Source organism: Rhea americana, unplaced genomic scaffold (assembly GCF_003343005.1).
Source record: "Rhea americana isolate MKP2758 unplaced genomic scaffold, rheAme1 scaffold_114, whole genome shotgun sequence".
Lineage (NCBI taxonomy): Eukaryota > Metazoa > Chordata > Aves > Rheiformes > Rheidae > Rhea > Rhea americana.
Genome location: NW_028185195.1, coordinates 831710 through 855470, shown reverse-complemented (window position 1 = coordinate 855470; position 23761 = coordinate 831710).

Genomic DNA, 23761 nt, shown 5'->3' with positions numbered 1-23761 from the left:
AGAAGATGACCTCCTAAATTAAGCCTACCTTGAAACATAGGTGCCTAAAACCTGCATCGTTCCCTGTCAACAATACAGTCGCCTACTTTTCTAAGACTACCTGAGCCTCTGGGTATCTCAGTCTTGTCATTCCCCCAGTTGTCAGGGAAGTTCCCTAGGCATCAGCTTTGGATACAGTTACGTGCTCGGAAGAGCTCGTCCAGGAAGAATAGGCACTTATCTCTTGACAAGAGGCTAATTGTAGCATATGATTGAACAGATAACCACCCACTGGAGCAGCTGTTAGGTCATTACCCAAGAAAAGCAAAGTTTGGTGTTGAACAGGTTTGAATGTACATGCAAGGGGGACTCCTGATCACCAGATATTCTGAAAAACCTCATACCTCATCAATCCTCCTACCTCATCAAAGTAGGCTATTACATTTCCAGAAATGAAAAAGGGAGCAGAAAAGAGAAAGCTTGGTGATTTGRTGAACCTAGTTTGGGGGGCATCTTGCCTGGAAGAGGAATGCCCTGGTTTCCAGCTCCTTGCTTTCCTGGTGTGACATCCCACATGGCCCTGCTTCACGACTGAAGCCAGAGCTCTTGTATGTCCCACATGGCAGTCACATTTCCTCGTCTCCCCTTTCCTCTCAGYCTCCAGGATCTTGCTTTCCAAGCAACACCATAGCCCAGTGTCAGCACAGGRAGGAAAAAATGTTGTCCTCGCCTGGAGGCCCTACTGCCTGCTTGAGGCCTCCCTTATGATAAGGAATCAGATGATCACTTCCAAAAAGTGTTTAAAACATCAGTTCCTGTTTCTGCTTCAGTTGTTTCCSCTTCATGAAAAATTAGGAGACCAGACCCCAGGTCATCAGTATTTCCTCTTTGTTCTCTCAGTAGTCTAATTAGAGGCTGCACCTGACTGAAGTGGATTTGATAGCCCTCTAAGCTTGATCACGTAAGTTGTGCAAAATGGATCCCACAAAAGGCAGGCAAAAGCTGGACAAGAGAGTAGACTCAGATTTTAGGGTTTCAAAAACACATTTTTAGAGAAATTTTACAGGTCTAATTAGAAATAAWTTTTTTCTGTACCCAAAATGTATTTCTTTACACTTCAGACTCCATCAAATGTAGGACCCAACCAAGCTGTCTTCAAGAAATACTCTTTATTTTTATTCTACTATATATTTAAGATGATAGCTCAGTTGGTATGTGCATATATAGGCTAAAATTCTCTGCTTTTGACTGTTCACTTTAATGATCTGCAAGAAGAAAACGAAAGCTTATTCTTYCCATGATAAGGCAGAACACCTACTGAAAACTCACTTGGGAAAATATTCTGATATAAAGTTTCTTYGATTTTGAAATGATTTTCTGTTTGCATTGATCTTGGTCTTTAGAAAATTTACTTTGTAAGAAAGTGGAAGTGAATATTTTTAGCTTCTTTAAGTATAAAGGAGAGAGATTTAGCTATATCAGCTAGAAGGAACACATGGATCTTGCTGGTTTGGAAAGTGACACCTTATGCAATCGAGTAGCAGGAAGGGAAGTTGACATAACATATATGGGTTATAAGTAGAGGAGCAGAGAGCAAGAAATGACAGCTTCTTTTTCATTTCACAGAAACACTAAAAGCAAAGAGAAGATTTTCCTGAAGCTTCCCTTTCTCTAGCTTTTTATCTATCTGAATCTCCCCCTTTTTCTTTTTCTTTTCATATAGACATTGAGAAATCTGCTTGCATGAGTACATGTGCATGTTTGCAGGCAGACTAGTGCCATTTTATGTATTTTTTTTTAATTATTAGAAATAGTGCAATTCACTGCAATGTGAAGGACTGCAAACATAATTCCTCAATATTGCCCAGGGGAGGCTAAGTATAGTTCTTTTGTTTTAGATAATTTGTTTCAGGCTGGTTATTGACCACATGGGGATTTGGGAGTTATCTCTACTGTTAAATTTCTCTCTTTTAATTTGCTTTAAAACTCACTCAGTAAAACCTCTGAGTGCAGCTACCACGTGCATCACTAAGAACTATCCAAGCACAAASCGAACCGTAAGTAAGACGTACTTCCTTCCTTCTGCACGTTCATACTCTTCACTCAATAACATCCTGTGACAACAAGCTGGACTTACAGTTGAAACTGGAAGCCAAAACATTTTCATTCTCGAAAAACAAAAGAATATCAGGTGCAAGGACTGCTTCATGGAAATGCCCTTTTTCATATCTGAATCAACTGGTTGGACCTCAGCTGATCTGAAGTCAAGACAAGTCTTGAAAGAACAGTTGCCTCCTCAGAACGGTTAGATGGTGTAGGAGATGCTCCCTACACTGAGCCAGAGGTGTAGGTCAAGTGCAGGTCTGCCTCGCAGCCTGCTCCCAGCGCTCTGCTCAGGCTCTYTTCCCACCAAAATGGAGCCAAAGGTGGTGAAAGGTGGGGCCTCTGTACAGCTCCYGTTGCCCACACACTTACTGGGGCATGTGGCCATCCCCAGCAGCTGGGAAACTGTCCCAGGTCCTTAATACCATCAGGTAATCTTGTCTTAGTCCCTCATGTTGGTTAAACTAAAACCTTTAGTTTCTTTCAGAGACAAACTGTACAAGGAGCTGTAACTGGTTCATTAAGCTGCGTAGTTTTCTGTAAGCTATATAATCCCCTAGGAGACTTACATGAACGTCTGTGCAGATTTTCAGAAGGCACAGAAGGAAATTTAGGGAATAGCGCTAGCCAGAAAGCTCACACCCTTAATCAGACTTCTGTTTATACCTGTGTATGACAGAAGGGGACTAATAATCAGTGGGGACTTCTATCAACAAGAGAAAAAATCCCTTTTTTTTCTGGAGGCTTGTGCAGATCTCTGCGCAGAGGTGTAAAGTATCTTTTCTGAGAAATGATATGTAGTAGTGGGAGTGCATACCCTGGTAGCACAACTTGCAACAACCTGTCTCAGGATACCACAGCTGTGGAAGCAGGAGCACATGCAACCCTAAGAGCAGCAATGTTATGGCCAAGAGCTGTTGGTATACTGCAGCAAAGTATAGCCCCTTATGCTACAGCTTTAGCATATTAATCTTTTTTTTTTTTTTTTTTAGCTTTTTGTCTGCAAAACTATTCCTTTTAGGAATAGACTGAATAGTGTGAAAACTAGGATCTTCCAGTGGCCTACATGAAGATTCTCTGGGTAAAGAAATAATCATCCAAAAATTCTTAAAGGGCGAGAAAMCATTATTTTTGGAAAGCAAAGTTCTTCTTTTCTTTGCTAAATCACACTATGATTTCACTAAAAAGAGAAACCCAAACAAACTTGATATTCTAAACAAAATACTACCRGTACTATTTCTCCTCCTCCTAGGCTATTTAGCTTTCAAAGGGGGAATAACATGTCACCAATATCTAGTGGATTCAGCTAAACAYTAGCATAAACAGTTGCTTAGGAAATACTGAAATCATCTACAGCAGAAAATGTATCTCTCAGGAAAGGATTCCACCCCTTCACATAGTCTTTGCACATTTTCTGTGCTCTGAATTAGTTCAACAACTGTATGACTAGAAAATACACTTTATGCAAGGAAAGCATTTTTTAAAATGCAGAGTAGGTGGAGTTAAAATTTATACTGTCTGTGTAGCTATCTATGTATATTTTATACAATGCACTTGCAAACTGAATATTTGTGTATAAATCAACACTGCTGTGAGCCACTSAAGTTCTTCAGGAAATGTCCTGAAACAACTACTCATTTATATTAAGGCTGCCTTAAACCACTCTTTACACCTCTAAGGCCTGTAAAGGAACTTTAAAGTGTTTGTAAAAGTCATTTAGTCCCAGATTAAGGACCCTTTGACCTCTATAAAGTGTAAAGTAGCATTAGTACAAATGACTTAGGTTCACTGTCTTTAAAAGGAAGCGGCTGAGTAAGGCTGCAACGTTAGGTTCTGCAGTGGGTTGAATTTTCATTTTAGATASTTTAGTAATAGAAATAACCCTTCCACTTTTGTCAGTATCTCAGTTGTATACCCTGGGCCCTGGGCAGGTTTCTCTGCCGTTATTTATTTGTGAAAGCCAAGGCTGGCCCTCTGTTGCTCTCTGAAGAGTTGTTTTCCAGCCTGAAGTGTACGTTTTAGAGCCCACTGCTGTACAAATTGACAGCCTTCGGGGTGCAGGCATCTTTGGCTGAGTCACTTGTAAACTGCCGCAACCAAATGACAGTTTACCAGCATGCAAAGCCATTAGAAATGCACAGCTGACTGACTGTGAATGTATTGGAATGACATATTTGATCTCATTTGCTGTTTATTTTATATGCTTAAGTTTATCAATCAAAGCCTGCAAGCTGGGAATAAAACATAGAGATAGCTGTTTGAAATCCGACCGCAGCCCTCTGTTCAACCCAGYGTATATAAAGTATAGGCACTATTTTATGTAATCTAGATTATAAAGGCTGTACCTCAGCACAGCAAACCACATCAGAAGGCAAAGGCAGAGAGCTACAACAGCGTGTGCATAGCTACACAAATGTCAATATATAATCYGCATAGCATCTATCTACTATATACAAAATAGTTCATCAACATATATATGACATATACATATCCTATATAACATGTACAACAAAAATGTGTATATACTTATACATTTAAATATGAGCTATAAATATAGTTACATACACATGTCTACAAATATTTTGCATACATGCTARTATTTTATATATCAATCATAAATTTACAATGCTCTATTTGTGTAGTTCGCACAGGGAAAACACTACAAACACATATATGTATACGTGTGCTTGATATCCAAGAGTAAAGTTTATAAATATATGTAGGCAAATGTAAATGTGGTATGTCATTTTCATACAGGCARTCTAATCCTTTTCTCTCATGTTAGCTTTAAACTAGTATAACTTTGTTAAAAAGAAATGTATTACTACAGATTTACTCCAGSACAGAAAACCTCAGACTCCAGATCTGCAAATTCAGTACCTAATAGGCTTCATTCCCGTGATAACGGGTTTGGAAAAAACTAGTCTTATCTGCTGACTTTCTGCCTTTATTCGATATTTTATATTGCCTCACAATACCCTGTGGAACATAGCCACAAAATAATCTCTGTAACTTGGTAGCTAAGTGATGGAATATCTGTGATCTTGTTAGAAGTCACAGCTGGACTAAAATTTCTTCCTCTTTTCGGCTTAATCTAAATCTCAGTGATGTCAATGTATGGACTCCTGTAGAGGTATAATAGAATATGGACTGGGTCTGAAGAGCAATTTCAATATTACTTTAAAAGAAAGTAGGAAAATCTACAGATCTGTAATAAAAACTGTTTTGTTTATACTCTATGTGACTTTGGTTCACATTTGTCATAAATCATTCCAGTTCTCATTCACTCTCCTTTCAGGCTGTCTTCTAGAGCCTGCAGTTAATAAACTATCCAGGAAGAAAATTATTTTTTCATGCTGAATTTAATTTAATCTTCATATGAATTTTCCAAAGAAAATTTAAATTCTTTTAAAACCTTGTTTCATGCAACCTTCATTTTATTCAGTATGAAAATAATTTCCATTTACTTACCATAAACAGTTATTCTCAACTGCTGAAGGATTAGAAGTGGCATGAAAATCTGTTGTTTAGTTCTATTTATGCAAAAATAAAGAAGATTTTTTTACAAATGGTTTTGTCAGAAATGTGAATACACTTCCTTAGCATTTCCCTTCTGTTTTGACAGCTCATTGAAAACTCTCACAACTTTTTCTGTATGGTAATATTGCCCATTAATTAATACCTTTTCTCTGCTCACAGTTTTGATAAGTTGCAAGAGTTGTTAACACAACAATTATAACCACAATTGTTCATGTTTTGTCTGCGTGTGCACTGGCCTTAGATCTTAAACGTTGTCTAAAGGGGAAATGAATGAAGAATCCTGGGGAAGAAAATGAATGTAATTAAAATTCTGTCACAAAAAGAAACATTTCTGATTTATATTTCATTAGTATTTYTTCTGTTTGTTAGCAAACGATGGTGAAATATTATTTTATTTGTGTGAGTCAGCTGAGAGCTTGGCTGCTTGTAGATTTTAAGTCTCAAGAAAGCGATATTCTTAGAAAGACTTGGTGTTCTTAGGTTGCAGTTGTGATAGACTGATACTGTCTCATTGGTGTCTGCTTCAGATCAGGATCCAATTCATGTCTCTTGTTTTACACTTACAGAGTAAACTTTCTGGGACAGAGATTGCTTTTTRTTTCACTTGAAGGAGTTAAATAGTTCGTGATTTCATCACCTATACCAACGCACATCCACATTTTATTTCTATCATGTTCTTGCTAGGTTATTTTTGGCAAGGATGTTTCCCCTTTTTCTTAGCTGTATTTCTTCAGAAGGTGGGAGCAATGAGTGGACAAATTGCAAATAAAAACTGAGGCTGACCTTTTAACAACAGTAAATTCAGGAGACACTAATTGATGTTAATGAAGTCACTCTAAAATATGTAACTATCACGTGGCCTTCATAAATAATGAGTTCTTTGTTTGAAATCAGTCTTCATTTGAAGTCAGTAGAAAAACTCAGTGCATGTTGACACAGACCTATGTGTATTTTTGCTTCTATACTATAGATCCATTGTATTTTTTTACCTGCAAGTCAGCAAATGAAATAAATAGTAAAAACCTTATGGTGATTATCCACTAATTCAAGACATAGCCAAAGCTGGAAAGGTCAGATGTCTAACCTTACCCTTCCGTCACCAAAAAAGGTGAATGTTAGGAGGAACTACTTAATGGCACCAATTTAATGTTTAGAAGAGTAGGAAACTTTTCAAAATGTAATGTGTCAATGTAAGTAGCATGCAGATCCTCAAATGTAGCTGACAACTGTATACACAGATCAGCTCATCACAGACCCAGAAGTGTTCTCCTGAATCTAGTCACTGACCAGAGTACATGTCCATCTTTTTCTGGATGGAGAAAGTATATCTGGACCAAACTGAAACAGATAYTTGAAAACTTTGCCATTAAATACAACCAGTCTCTTGAGTCTTCCTAAGATACTCTTAGTCAGTCTTGCTGTCCGATTTAAAGGGTAGGCCCTGGAACAGACATAAATTATTATTTTTTTTAATAATCTATTCCTTGCTCCAACAGAGACTTCGTGGGATTATAAGCAAGTCCCTAGACTTTGCCTACATAGTGAAACTGCATGATATCCTTAGTGCTTGGGAATTGCTTGGGAATAAACATCTTTGTGGAGAATGTTTTTAAATAAAAGTATTTTCTAGAATAATWATTTTGGTTTGTGAATGAAACAATTACTCTAGGGCAAAATTTAGTCCCAGATAGATAGTTCTGTAGCAGCTATTAAATTGCTTATTCTACAAAAGAGATGCTACTCAGTTTTTTCAAGTAGACAGCACTTAAAACCAAGGATAAATACACTTGCAGACTTCGAGATTTCATAGTGACAGGCATGCCACTATCTAAAATTAAGAAAGAGAGGTAAGCAGATCAATAGTGTTTTCACCTCTGCTTCTTCATCCAGACTACTGTTGTTACCACGTAATAGGAGTTGGCCTCGCCAATATTTGCCATCCAGTGATACACCAAATGGTGAGAAGAAAGGCGGAGGGAAGAGAGGCAAACAACAGGGATGTGTCCAGGGAGGCTGAAGGGAAAAGTCGTGCAGATTTCACTGGGGTTTGGGGTTAGATTCTATAACAGCATATCTTCAGGTACAGAAATGTGAGTTTCTAAGATGCAGAAGACAGAACCTCCATCTTCTAAAGAAGCAGAAGACAAAATGTTGTGTTTATTTCTAAGAAGTATTTTTTAAAAAATGTCCATGGCTTCTTATACCAAAACCCAGAAAAGAAACGAATCAGCAAATATGTTATATATATTCTGAGGGAAAAATAAAAAGAAAAAAGAAAAGACAAAGAAAAGCACAGGAAYTGCATGTCAGAGAAACTGCTCCCAAAATTGAACTTTCTTCTGACAGAAATTAACACTAAGCCAGTGGACTACTTCCATTTAAAGTAATAYGTAAGATGTTGTACAGGTTGAGCTCCTTTTCAACCTAATGTCAGGCATCTGGAGAGTTTTTGCACTCACAATTTATCCTAATTTTTCAGGAAAAACTAAACTGCCACTTGATTTGTGATCAGATTTGCAATCAAAGATCTGATGCTTGCCATTCCCATTGGGAAACTGTAGGTGCTGCTGAAGCTGCATAGTTGCATAAGAGAGGCAGGTGACCTAATCACACCCTAAATGTATTGGTTAATACTTTTAACACCCTCTCAAGCAATCTGTTTTCCTGCTTGTATGTGATACTTGAAAACACATTTGGGTTTGCTGCATTCCTTGTGACTTGGAATTTTTTTGCATTTTTTAATGTAATTTTCTCAGAAACCCAGCCTATGTGGATTTTAGCTTGCAAGTGAATCGTGTCCTAAGAGAAGCTCTGTAAGGTGGGGAGCAGTCTGCAGGATCTTGGGATTTTATTTTAATTGGAAGAAGAAACAATTCAAGATCTATTAAAAGCTGATTGTATTCCAGGGACTTTAGAGTACATGGAAGTGAGTGTCTTTATTATGCTTTAAAAGGAAAGTTGGTTAAGGAAACAATACACTCTAGACAATACTTGGAGTTTAGTCTTCTAGTTTATCACTTTTGTTATCCCAGTGACCAATTCTCCAAGCACAATCTGTTTCCAGTCTTTTTGTCAWCAGAGTGAAAAGATCAGTGGCCTTTGACATGGCGTGAGCTGCCGAGTGAATCAGGGGAAACGGCACCACCAGGAAGAAAGACAAAAAGATCAGAGTTGAGCTTAAAACAAGTTCAGAGCTGCCAAGGTCTCCAAGCACAAGGACTTGTTCAAAGGTCCCAGGGAGTTCAGGCGTTGTTTAACACTTTGTTTTCTTTTGAAGCTGTGGACACCACCACCTTTTAGAACTTCATGCTGAAGTGCTCACACTTGAGCCGTTTCTCCTTCTGATATCACAATGTCACTCACATTAATCAGGATGGCCTAAAAATAGACTTGTCAGTCATAACAGTGAGAAAATAGAAAACTTTTCAACAGTCTGACATAGCTGAATAGAAAGATTTACATTTCCTATCATGGGAGAAAACACAGAATGAAATCTGATAAAAATATGGCGTTTTCGAGACAGATCAAATGAAAGAATGACTATAATTATCTCTGTACTGATGCTGCCTGTCTCATCAAAACAGCCTTAAACCACTCCTTTCTAAAGCATAATTTTCTATGGCATAAGTTATTTGTAACTTAGACAAGAATTATGTTGCAATATAAAGCAAAAATGGATTCGCTTTTACTTATCTTTCTCCTTTTTGCATGTAAGGTCAAATAAAATAAGATGATAAACTTTATTCTAGCAGTAAAAAAGGTTTAAAAATGAGATGTTAGTACTACTACGGAAGACAAGCATGATACACTAAAGAGCAGAAGGCCTAGACTTTTTGAAGTATATCTGTGTTAGAAAAGCTTGTTAGCAATGCTTGCTCTTTCAGTCTTTAGGTTCTCCTGGCAAAGTTTGAGGATTTCTGTTTAAGCAGTTAAGTGACTGCATTACCTTACAACCCCTCCTCTCTGTGCAGCACTGGCCAGATCAATTCACATGACAGGTGAAGCCTAACAGATTCCCCAATTCCCTGGCAGATCCGTCTGCTACTATGATACCAAAGCAATCGATGCAGAGAATGGTGTTACTGCTATTCATGGTTCATGCTTACAAGCTTCAAATGCAGCTCCCACCTGCAATATCCTCCAAAATCACTACAGCTTTGCAACAAAAGAAATAAAGAGGATAAAGTCAACCTTGCCTAAAAGGACCTAAGTTTCATGGTGATTAGTTTGACCAGCAAGAAGGAGTGTTAGAACCCTTGTGCTAAGATGGTCTTAGCTGCCCTAATAATAAGGATGGCTTTGCCTTCAGCAAACCATCCTTCTCTATCAAAGCACAAGCAGACTTGTTAAAGATCCATCTAAATGACTGGTTACCCTTTTGAAGCTGAATACTTTCTGCCTGCCAGGAATTTTCAGTGTGCTGGGAGAAGTAGAGCAGCAGAAGGAGGAAAATGTGCCATTTTTTTCCAGAATGAACTGTTTATTTACATAAGTGAAGCTTGTGGGAGACACCTCCCTGACTGCATGTGAGATGGCTCATTGGTTTGGTCTTCCTGGCTGGTGGAACAATTGTGGCTTAAACTGATGGAGATCATAAAATTCCACATTAGGGAGAGCATGTTGCTTGCAGTACTTACACACATCCCATTGTTCATCCTTGGTTAAAAAAAAATCGTTTAACATTAGTGCTGGTCAGTAGTTACTACTAGTAGTTTCTGCATGGGCCATTGAACTACAGTACATACCACAGAAGAACATATAAAAACTCTTATTTTCAGCATTCCACCCTGTTTCACATGGTGCATGTTTAAACATGTTTCTCTGTGGGAGAAAATATAGCCAAACATAATTCACTATCTTTTATCTGAAGATATTAATTGATTCAAAACAAGGCAAAGGACTATATTCCCTGCACGGTTGTTCCAAGTCCAAAACACATTTAATTTCATTTGGGACTGGAAGGGATGTCTTTTCTGTTGGAGTTTCTATATTTTTAACGCTATCTTTTTTCCGAATTAAAGATCTTGTCATAGATGTCTGTTGCAACTATGCAGCTTAAAAAAGAACAACTAATTGAGGACAGATCTATTGTTTTCATCTGATGAGCTTCCTATCTACTCTGCAGCATTACCAGGAAGCTATCCAGGGGAATCCAGTGAAATACTCCTCAGAGCTTGTCCATACAATTTTTTCTTGGAAACTGGATTAATAATTACTTGGTTTCACTAACCTTTCTTCTTTTTTAATACCTGAATTTTAAGGTAATGCAAATATCTGTCTTTGTTGAGTATCTGGGAAGTACATCACTGACAATATGTATTGTAAGGGGGATTTGACCAAAGGATGGCTGTCATGTACGTAAGTGGAGAACAATTATAAATCTGAAAGAAATTATCAAAGAAATGTGATTCAAATATCAAAGAAATAAATTTTCATCCTTTGATACAGCTTCTTTTGGAAATCATAGCAAGCAGTGCAGGATTTTGGAGATTTGCCTTAAGCTGTCTAAAATGTGACAAATATTGAGGCAAAAAAAATCCTAAAAATCGAGACAGGTGGCTGTGAGATTCCTGAAGAAAGGGCTTGCATGCATGCTGTTTGCAACTTTCTTCATGCCAGGATTAGAGTGGGTTATAAGTATAAATTTAATATAAACATAAATATAATTAAAATAAGCTACACTTTTTTCTTTTTCAGTCCTGGCTTCTCCATCATTAAAGCAATGTTATAAGGCTCTTTCATTCACTACAATATAGCAGAAATGATATTTTTCTTAAAACCTCTGATTTACTTATTCTTGTAATTTATGATTGCTTTTGCATTTCTCGCAGATTCTTTGAGATAAATTTTGTTACTTATTTGATTAATGGGAGGTTTGTGCACGAGGTGTGTGTGGCTTGGCATTCTAGGGTTTGGAAACTTTCCCCTTAAGGTTTCTTCCATTTTAACAGCTCAGGGTCACACTAATCCTTCCTGATATCCCTTAGTATATATTTTATGAACAACTTGTGCAAAATTTACAGAATGATAATCACCTGTACTAAATATCTACTATTACACAAACAGGCTAATAACAATAATTAAAAGGATAATTATGTAACTTCATACTGCTTAAAAGCATGGTTTAAATCATGACCATGTGTCTGATTTACATGTCATCTCAATGAATAACAAAACATCTAGAAATGCTTTGTGGAGAAATAGCAAATACACAGGGTAGCGTAATGCCTTTCTGGTGGCTGTGCCACAATATTCTTTCCAGTTCTCATGGAATATGTTTAYGTGATTATTATGGCAAAGCAATCTCCCTTATTATGTGCATCTAGGCACATTTTTTTTTGTAAAAATACTATGATACTACTCAACATTCTCTCTTCTGTCTGCTAATCTTAATGACAAAAACATTTTAATTTATTTAATCTCATTAATCCTGAATGACTAAGACAGAGAGAATGAGCTAGATTTTTGCCCTAAATCGGTTGCCATCACTTGTGTTTACATCTGCTCTTGTGCTGCGGTATCCAGCACCTATGGTCAGAGGCCTTTGCCTATGTGTTACTTTKTTGAGTGTTTACCAGTTGCAGATGTAATTTCTGTAGCGTGAATATACACCTCCTTCCCCCTTCCCTGATATGAACAACTGCCAGGAAGCCACTGAACAGAAAATCCTGTCAGTCATTTTCAGATAACTTGCTCTGATGATTTAAAAGCAAGAGTTCAGGGTCCTCAAACTGGATGCCTATTTCATGCCATAATCCACCCTGAATATTCGCAAGTGAGGTCAAATAGAGCACTTAAATTATATCCATAGCCCCTTCTAAATTTTTCAAAAATCCCATATTACTTGAAAGGTCCAAAGCCAAAGGATGAACAGAGGGAAGAAACAAACTGCTCTGGTAGCCTTAACACTCCTTTAACTTATAAAAAGTGTATTTCTGCCTAGTGATGCTGTGTGCTGTACTTTATGCTGTATTGATCAGAGGTTGAATTCCACTTTGAGGAATTACGTGGTTTTGCAATCATGAAATCAAAAATTGGTTACCTTTAGTTTATGCAAACAGAATATAGCATCAACCAGTAATTGAGACCTGGAACCTTAAAGCTATTTCCTTGTGCTTAAAATAAATGTTTTTACAACAGACTAAAGTTAGGAAGGGGAAGTTAAAGGGACAGTCACAATTATTCAACAGCATAGACTAGGTCTCTCAAAAATCACAACTTTGAGAGGCAAGTTAAAAGATTATGAAATACCAATGATTACTAGCATTAAAGACAAAATGAAGGCATTCTAACAAAATTGTTAGCAAGTAAGAAAATACAACCTCTCCAGTTCTGTGGTCTAATCAATATTAAAGACTGTATAACTGGAAATGAAGGAGTCAAAAAGAAAGAAATGTGTCAGGGGAAATGTCTTCCTGTACCTAGAATAGAGCCAACGAGAATATACACCATAAGTGACAGAAGAGAAAGTCTGTCATTAAAACAAATAAACATCAACAAAAAAAAACTAAATTACTAAAACCTAAAAACTAAATTCCTAAAATTAGGAATTTCCAATAAACAGACTAGGAAAACTTAAACCCTAGAGTCCTGGCTGAACTATGCAATCTTTTTGATTCCTATTTGATTCTCTTTGAACCATAAATCACTATTTCGAATGAATGCTAATAAACTGGAAAATGACAGAGGATTTCCAAATAAGGTCTACAACATAAAGTGGAAAATCTAACTGAGACTGAACTAGGAAAATGTTGATCAGTTAGAGTAACTTTGACTAAAGTTACACAAAAGTTACATTGAAGAAAAAAGCTAATCTGGCAATCAGAGAATTAAAGACTAGAATTAGAGACTGCAAACACAACCAATAGCAGTCAGAATGCTTTCGTGAAAGGTGGATGTTATAAAATTTTTGATTTGTTTTTTACACGAACACATATCTAGTCATTAAATACTGTTGATATAGATTATGCTAAAATACGTGTGAATTTCTCCAAACCTTTGTATTGCACAATATTTTATTTTTTTAATAGACATTAACTGAAAGTAAAGGGAGCTAACACTGTTTAGATTAAAAATGGACTCATCTTCCGTACTTTGAGATCAATCGGTAGGAAGACATCAAAGATGGGACCTTTCTAATGAGATCCCCCATGGACTAGTGCTTGTTCCAAAACTATTCAGTGTTTTTATTAACAGTCGACAGTACAGATCGCAGGCGCTACACAGACTGATGGAGCAGTCCACAGCCATGTAGCTGTACTACTGAATAGCTGCAGCTTCGCTAGTGTGGTTACAAGGCCACAATTAAGAGAATGTGCTTCAATCAAATCGAAGGCAACACAGGAAAAAAATCTACAGACACCCTCCGAGGACGGTGAGACCGACTTTAAGGTTTTCAAGGGTAATAAACTGTATATGAATTTCCTGCGAAGTGTTATGGCAAAGCGACTAACACAAAATGCTTGGGCACAGAGTAAAAGTTAAACACRGAGCTGGTCGTGCTGGGCGCGCTGTGCTGCGCTGCGCTGCTGAGGCCGGCCTGGCAATATTCTGTGACCAGAGGGATGAGAAAGCCCAAAGGGAGAGGAAAAGAGAGGACAGCAGATGACCGAGGGGGCTGGGAAGAGGGCCCAGAGCGAGTGCCTGAACGGCCTTTCCGCAGCCAGATGGGAGCTCGCCGTGCTGGCACCTCAAGCTGTTCGAAGCGGGCCAGCCCCGAGCCAGGGACGCCTCTCGCCGCGGGACCGGCACAGGTTTTGGCAGGCGGAGGGACGCTCGCTGGCCCGCAACGTGAGCTCCCTGGTGGCAAACCCGACGGCTTTCTCCATCGCCAGCCCGGGAGCCGAATTCAGCACTGGCCTGGTTTACTCCTGTGCTCGGGGTCATTTGAGGCATCGGAGCTGGAGTGCAGAAGGAGCGTTGTGCCAGGTCGGACCGGCGAAGAGCCCCGCGGTGCTGCACCCTGTGCGGCGTGAGGTCGGGAGGTGGCCACGCAGCCGCAGCTGCTGCTGAGTTGGTCGGAAGCCTGAAAGCAGCAGCCGTGGGGCTGCCCCCAGCTACTGGGGCAGAGCAGGGCTTCAGGCAGCCACCACACTGCCAAATGCTACTATTTTGGCATAAGCCTTATGCCATTCGATGCTTCAAATGTCACCTTTCTAGAGACAAAGGGATCTCGCCCGTTAACTGGAAATTAATAATTAATTAATTACACGTCGTGGCTGACGAGAAAAGTCCACCCATGTGACCTCTCTCTCAAAACAGCCTGAAACCTCRCAGCCGGAGGCGGGAGCCGAAGCGCAGAGATGCTTAAAGCTCGGCTGGCCAAGGCCCCGCGGGCGCCCGAGCAGACAGCGGCCGCAGGTCCCTTCCCGCCTGCGTGGGCCGCCCGGGCTCTTCCTCGAGCCCGGGCTGCAGCCTGCGCTAGGCGTGCGCGGGCAGYGGCGGGCAGCGGCTTCCCGACTGCCTTTTAGGCACCTAACCGAAGGTGGGCCGGATCGCGGTCCAGAAATGCCTGTCCCACGCTGCTGGGGAAAAGGCGCTTGCACGAGGTGCTTAACCTATGGGCAGCCAGAATTGGGGATTTGAATCCTGGCCAAAGCCTAAATAGCGTGGATTTAAATTTCAAGGTATTTAAGCGGGTCTGTCTAATTAATAAGAGGGATGCGGAGCTGGCTGAGTTCTTCATGTAGTATTTGGGCTTTCTTAATTTGTGTTACTTTTTTTGTATGAACAGTCTCATGATCATGCCAATGAATGGTATTTGTGTATTATTTGTCTCCCCAAAGTAGTATTTTTGCTCTCATATTTCTAAAGACTCCCTAAGCACTTGCGAATTAAGAAGAACACCTGTAAAAGTAGGTTAAGTTCCTCAAACCTGGGGGTGGATATGACATTAGCTGGGTGCTCAGGACAATTATTGTATTTATTTTAAAGGAAGCCCCTAGACAGCAGTGACTTACTACTGCTAATGATGTCTGGCAGAAAGGTTACATACTAATATGGAAAATGACAGTGTGGAATACATTTATCTTCACAGTTCATTCATGATGCTTCAGGGCATCATAACTGCTTCAGGCTTTATCGCCTGTGAGTTAGGGACCGCACATTCACCAAGAAGCAGCGAGTGAATATTGTATCACAGTGCTCTCCCTCCCCTGCATTGCATACACAGCCCTAATGTTGAATTAGCACGAAGCTCAGAAATGAAATGAGTGTATTGGAATATATGAGACACAAAGATAAATGCATGTAGGCACAATCCTGCATGCAGATATCTACATGCAAGGCGGAATGCCAGAAGCCTCCACAATTCACACAGAAAACATTCTGGAAAACATCTATTTTATACTTACAAAGTGATATTACAGAGGCAAGTAGCAATGAAAGCCATGTCAGGAGCAGGCACACAATACACTCCAAGGGTTTCAAAAGAACCCCATGCTCCATAGCATCAAAAAGCTGCAACAAGGATCAAGAAGAATTAAAACTGATGATGTGACAGAAGTAATCCACCTTGCAGCATAAGGTCATTACACCCACCTTCTCTATTGAAGTCATCTCAGTTCTGAGGCCTGAGCTAAAGCTCCCTGGCCTGAAAATGCTTCTAATTAGTGTATTAGCATGAAGATGAATGAGAACTGCATTTACCCCTCCGTAACCATTTCCAGGGCGTTTGCAGATAGGCTGTAGGTTCAGAAGTTCCTTGTCACAAGTGCTCTGCCTGACAAGCTTAAAAGAATTCGCACTCAAAAAACTTGCTTAGCAAAGAGAGAGTCCAGTTCTGGTCTCAGACTGATATAATGGAATTATGTTCATATAAAATCAATGAGAGTCTGGAATCAGATATAGCTGCTGATAATTAACCAAATATACATAATCATGAGAGCATGCACACTCCTAAATTACATTAAACAACCTACATATTAAAGACTGAAAAAGACCAATTAAATTAATATTCTTAATTCTAAGAAAAAGTCCTGTTATTGTTAGAGTTCACAGAGTCATAGTAAAAAAGGCAATGCTAGCCTATGAAAATTCACTTTACAGAGCTCCCAATAAGAAACATTTGCAAAAACTGTCAGCCTATGCATGACAGGTACTAACACATTCGGCTGATATAGCACATTGTGAAACCAGTGTGCCGTTTGGGAAGTAGCTGCTAGAAGAGTTCTGAATTTAAGTATAAACAATGCACAGGAAATTTTCCACACTTCCAGTCTCACACAGCCTGATCCCTAATAAACTGCAAAGGAAATTAAATCCTTCATTGCACCTCTCCTGCTTATTGCTCTACCGCATACTCCTTCAGTTCCACAAAAAGGAAACATCCATGTGCATGCTTTCTGCTTTTCTCCTTTACTCTTGTAAGGCAGGTGCTATACTATATATTGTCTGAAGCGCTCTCAATGCAGCATCTTCATTAGCTTCCTCTCATCTGACTTAGTTTGCTGAATGGGAACCCATGTTAAAGTATAATGTATCACATTTTTTGCCCTGTCAAATATAAAATGCTCTTATTTGAGAATGTTTAGGTTGCGTATCAGGGTACAATGCAGTGGTGCTAGCAATTGAAGAAATTGGCTTGTACCAAATTGTTGCTGTTGGTGGTGAGCCTCTGGTCTCGAGTTGAATAAGTTCTTGATAATTGGAGGAGGCTGAATGACAGAATTTGTGTTGCAAAGAAAATATCAACATTTCCAAATGCTGTTGCTCCAAGTTCTACTGTTTATAAAACTCTATTTTGCCTTAGACCTGGTGATTTTTATTTCTTCACTGGAGAGTTGCAAGGACTTTCAGGATCCACAGCTCTTGAGCAGCCCATCTATAGATTTACCTGGTAGCTGAGGACTACAGAACTTTCTGACTTTAGCTGGTCTCCTAAAGTGCCTCAAATCGGTTTCAGGAATGAGGTATCTCCAAGATATAGCTGGTACAGGAGTCCTTAACTGTCAGGCAAACTTTTAAAGTTCTCCTTAAAAAACAGGCATGTATCTCCTGAAATCTCTAGCTAAATAAACCTCCAGGATCCCAAATGACAGAACAACCAAGAGCTGTAAATCCTGACAAAGTCTAGTATTTCTTAACTGTGCACCAGTGTTGCCCCAGAAGCCTTGAAAGTGCAGGCTAATAAGGAGCCGGGTAGGCAAGACAGTAAAGAAACCAGGCAGTTTTTTGCAGGAGCTATGCCTTGAGGGTCAAAATTTTCATCCAAACAGATTTTTGCAAAAGTTGCATTTGCAACTTTTAGTTCTGACAATCAGCATTTCCAGCAAAACTCTATTTTGTGTGGAAAGTCCGGATAGGCTCTACTGATGACTATTATTCGTCAGCTGAGCTTTTTGATGGCTACCGGAATATGCACAACCAAGAAATCAAAACACAGCTGGTCAACAGGAAAAACATTACGGAGGAAATTTTCAAGTTGTGATTTTCTTGTAGATTTAAAGCAGATTTGTTTTCAAAATTTCCTGCACATTTCTTCTTCGGTAAAGCTTCTTTTTCAAACAATTTTTTAGAATTAGCTTTCAGTTCTCCAAAGAAGGCTAAGAAAAGCCTTTTAAATGACAGAACTGTCCACTCAATTCAGCCAAATAGGAAGTCTCACCGGCATCGAGGTATTTAGTCCCCTTTATATAGTAGCCCTCTTCCCTGTTTATCCCTGAAACAGCTTATTTACCTGAAATCCTGTCTGCCCTCAAGTAATATCTATCAGTGATTAACATGCCATGTCATATTCTCCAGTTTCTTTTCCCAGAACATCTTAGTTGAAATCCACAGATTTGTGCCTTTGAAAAATGCAGTAAATCAGTACAAAACCCAACTCAAAGAAATAACATTCCAAGCAAGAGGCAAAACACCTACCCCTAGAGATTTAAAATGGGAAAGGCAGGCTGAAGAGTATATCCAAGAATCAAAGGTTGCTGAGTCAGGCCTGGAGAGACCACTGTGTCAGCATCGGGCATCTGAGTTCCTATTCTTACTTTTCTTAATAAAAAAATATCAGCAAAACAGTGCATCTTTTCTGGAGATACGAGCAGTTTCTGCGTGAGAGCAACAGAGAGACAAAGTGACAATAATGATTTTCAGTCACACCTGACTTTTTCTGTCTGATGCAAAGTGTGAGCTGGCATTACTTGCCAAAGTAGTTCGTACGCAAATGGATAAGATTTCCCTTGGGTGGTAAAGTTATGAGAGCAGTGGGCTATTTCAATGGTAAGGAAAATGCTACCCTGAACTTTGTCCAGTCAAATTATCCACCCCTATTTTCAGCTGTGAAAAGAAATGTTAGGTTCAATTTATGCTTGAAAAGGACAATTTCTGAATGAAATTGTAATGCATGCTAATGCTACTCACCTCACATCCAGTCACCTACCCCTGATTCTCGTCTGCATTATCACCGCTGTGTCTGAAGTTAGTTTTCTTAAAGGAAAATCAGAGCTACTAGCCGAAGGAGACATGCTAGTGTTACTTAAGGTAATTCAGGCTGCATGAAAGCTGCAATCTCTTGCTGGGCAATTCACCAAAATATAAAAGTTTTAAAAAGTTGGTGGGAGGGAGGGTGAGAACATAAGTAGGGGTAGAGGAATGGAGTGTGGGTGACTGACAGGGATCTCCTGTCAGTTAATAAGTCTGTTTCCCTGCAAAGTCCATTGCTTTGCCATCAGGTGCTATCATATCATGTGGTTATTTTAATAAATGTTTCTTTCCTGGTAACTCGTACAGCAGACTGGTCCAGAATTTCATTCCCCAGATGCTTCACAATCCTCAGCTGATTTTTTTTCAGTTTATGAATAGACATTTTATAACCATTTATTTCTGTACAAATGCTATCTTTTTGCATAAATAGCTCTTCTGCCCTGGCATGTGCTTCTGTCACAAACTCAGAAGCAAGAATATCCCCTTTGGGATCTTATTTTCCTGGGTTAAATAATCCAGTTTTATTCCCTTCTTATAATACAGGCTGATTTTTCTCTTCTCTTCCTCATCAGCCTCTGGACTTCATCTAGTTTGGCTTCACCCTTCCCACGCTCGAGGGACCTGAGCACTGTGGAGTATTGCAGCTGGTGTGGCTCTGGGCTGCAGGTAAGAGGAATAACCTCGAGTGGAAATACCTCACCTCTGCTTTTGCAATGACTACATCAATATTGGTGTCTTCTATGCACTGAGTGACTAGTATGTTCAAATCTTACTGAGTACCACCTTTTAGAATGGAAAAACCCCGTATTATTAGTCCTTGAGTTAAAGACTCTGCACTCGTTGCATTAAATTGCATCTAATTCATATTACTCCAGCTCTCAAGGTTCGTGTCTCCCTTTGTTGTACTCCAAGTTTCCTGTTTGGCTCGTGACTCCTAATTTTGAGTGCTCACAAATTTTCGTTAGTACAGTACCACTTTTTATGCTAAAGTAACTAATGAATAAGTCACTATTGAATAAGACTGAACTGAACACTACACCTTAAAGAACTTCATTGTGTTTGCCCTCCAGCCTGATGCTTCCCCTTTCAGCACAAAACATCGTCATCTTTTCTTTCAGCTCCGTGCTCATCTCACACTTTTCTGCTGATTCCCATTTTGCCAGTTTAACTGAGAATTTTCATTATAGCAGCATATCAGATGTTTTACTGGTCAGGTTTTATATACCTGTATCTGTAGCTATATGTTCAATTTCTCTTAAGTATAAATTTAAGCAATACTTATTAAGATAGTAAGTTAGATTGGCAGAAGATCACCTCTAGAAAAGCCACATTACATTTTAGCCCACTTTCCATTTACTAGTACTTTTTCATTTTTTCTGTCTTTCAAATTTTGTTCTAATGTTCTAATGCCTATTATCCAGCTTACTTTGGAACTCAAATTATGGTTTTCTAATTTCCTCTTTTCCCCCACAATAAATTTTCTAAATAAATAAAAAATGTGCCCCATAAGTCTTAACATCTGCCAAAGAAACAAAAGACTCTCAAAAATAAATATAGAAAACAAAAGAAGTGATTCTGCTTAAGGACATTAACTAAGGAACTAAAATTACAGGGCCTTTCTATCTGAGTGGGTAGTAGCAAGTGGGTAAAAACTTGATAATTTTCTGAGGAATCTTGAATGAGATATAGAAGAATAAGGAAATTGGTAGTAAGAGCCGTAGTGGGTCTGTTGAGCTTATTCAATAGCTACACCCTCTAGATGGGAAAAGGATATTTGAGCTAATTGAGCAGATACACCATAAATTATCTATTTTACTTTATTTTTTATTAGAATATTATGAAAAATAAGAAAATGTGAAAGCTAGCAGACTGAATAAATAAAATTTGCAAGAAATCTTCCCAAAATCAGTAACAATACTAAATCACTAAATAAATATGTCTCTCAACATGTATTGGCCTCAAAATGTACTAAAAAGACTGAATCACTGAAAATGTGAAAGCCTTATATTCATTAGTGAATGTATTAAAAGGCAAGACATTGTGAACAGAGATACTAACAGCTGTCAAAAGCTGAGCAGAAAAAATAAACCACCAGGTTAGACAACAAATCCTTAAGAAAGGAATATGTAAGGTTTAGTGGACAGTCTAGAAGTATATAATCACCAGAGTAAAACAGAGACATGAAGAATGGATGAATTCTCAGACTTCAAAGGGAAGGGGAGTGGGCAAGTCCCAGCCTCACACTATGTAGCACAGAAAAAGAGAAAGATGCATGTACAGCTTTGAGAGCTCTGTGTGCTTGCTACGCTTAAAAATGGTTAAGGATATCCATTCTTCAAATAGGCCAAACAAGTTRTCCCATCTACATCTCTGAAACCCAGATAATAATTAAATTCGTATCTAAGACATARCGCCAAAGAAGATACAGCTTCATGGAGGAGCAGCCTCGAAATTCGAAACATCCATTTAGCTTTGAGTAATCTTATTCAATAAACAAAATGTGTTCATCATTCTCACGTTTCTTTGGGTGAGATGCTGGCAAATATTCAGTGATAGTTTTGTGACAACTAAAGCCAGAAGATACATTTGAAATCATAACACTTTTTAGGCTGTAAAAGCACGGGGTGTGGTTCCACATACCATCACTGAGAGCTTGACAGAAAGTAAAGCCAAGTTACCGATTTCTTGCRTTAAGAAAATAAGAAGTACGATTTTTTCTCGGTTAAAACAAGCCCTGCTTACAACTAACCACACTGAAAGAGTAGCTGAGTAATATGGTATATATATGAATAAAATAAAAATGCTGGAAAATAAAGTTTTAATCTAGAAACCAGCTTAAGGGGCAGAGGCCTGAATCAGTAGATGCTGGAGAAATGACAGCTGATACTGAGTGATGTCTTTACTTTTTTTTCCCKTTCGTTCCTCTCAAAATTGTTCTTTAAACAGTTGACATTTCTCTTCAAAAGTATTACCCATGTCTCCAGACAGATGGTGTGATTCCAACTGCTATTAATATTATTAATAAAGACTGCTGGCTCCTTACCCTAAAGAATTCTAATTGACAAAAAATATTAGTCCTATCATTTAACAGAGATTTCTTCAACGGAGATATGTCTGCTCTTTTGAAATACGTCTGCTCCTTAGGAATGCTTCCAAGCACCATAGTAACAAAAATGCATTTCTTACTTACCAAATAAAATATTAGCCCCGTAGCCAATATCTAAAAGATGCTATTTCAGTGTTATGTGCCATTATACTTTATCCATGAACTAGCATAAGAGTTCTAAAAGCAGAACTCAAAAGGCGACACTAGTAATGCATAGTAGCAATAGATAGCTTAAATAGAGAGAAAAATTCTATGAAGCAGTGATTCCCTGCTGATTTTTTCCAGTGTACCAACTCTCGCAATTTCATCATAGTTTTCCATAGTATACAGTGTTTTGCTTAAAATAACAACTGCTAGTACCAGGAAATGGYGTGAGAATCTCAGCTTTCATTAAAAGGTGTATTTCTAGGCTTCATGGCTGCAGAGAATTGCTTAGTAACTCAGAGTGCCTGAAAGACTAAGAAAGAAGAGAGCAGATAAATAGAAGGCTACAAATACTATTTTATAAATCCCTTTATTTTACTCAGTCACATTATTATATGAGCATGACTAATAATGTTTGAACAGGATGATCTGGACACCAACCAACRTTAAAAAATACATTCAATTTTTTTATTTATACTGGATTTATGACTGGAATTGAGTACACTTTTGCCTTTCTAAACTAAATGTATTTAACAGGTTATTTGAAATGGATGACTTATGCGACTATAATCTATAAAAAACTTTTCCAGTGGATAACAAAAAGAACATTGAAGAGCTGTATGTTTGTTATCAAAGTTTTGACTGTGCTGGACTGAAGAAGTAAATAGTTCAGCATCTGGAATGAGACTTTGCAGATATGATAAACTACATTTTGGCAGCTGGTGTCTCCTTGGCAGGTTCAGACAGTCCATAATGTCCCCTTGTTCTTAGTAGTCTGGGAAATCRCTGTGTACTACCAAACCTGATAGGAATCTGGACACTCTTGTTAACTAGCACAAGGAAAGGAAACCCTGAGTTCAGGAACACCAAGAACCAGCAAAGCACCATGCACGATCATACCGATTTTGTCCATCACTGAGAAGGTCTCAGCGATGCACTTCTCCAGACTTACCCGCTCAGGTCCTTGCTGGGCTGGGACGTCCCAGCAGGGCATTTCACCTGTCACATCCACAATGCCACTGTTAGCTGCCCGCTACAAGAGGATGCTGCATCTCACGGTTGAGAGTGGGTGTCTGCAGGACAGCAGCAGCAGTGGGGCATCCGGGGAGGCTGGCAGGTGCCTCAGAGCTGGCCCTGGCAGGCCTGAAGCAGAAAACACTAGAAATGCACTGGTGCAACTTCCACCACTGATAGCTCTATCAGGGCCCAGAGTTACATTGCAGGAGTCCGGATGAGCGTGGGAAGAGCTGCTACAGCTCCTGCCTTGCACYGCCTGCCGGCACATTCAACATGCATCCCCAACATCACCACATGCCTGGGATTAACACTCGAGCATCTTAGGGACATTGCTCTTCCCTAACCTCATCTGCCAAAATAATTGTCTCTTTCCAAACAGATTCATCCTATGGCATGGAAGATTTCATTCCATATAGACAAAGTTAGGCAAAGTTAGAAACCAGTGGAAAATAAGCT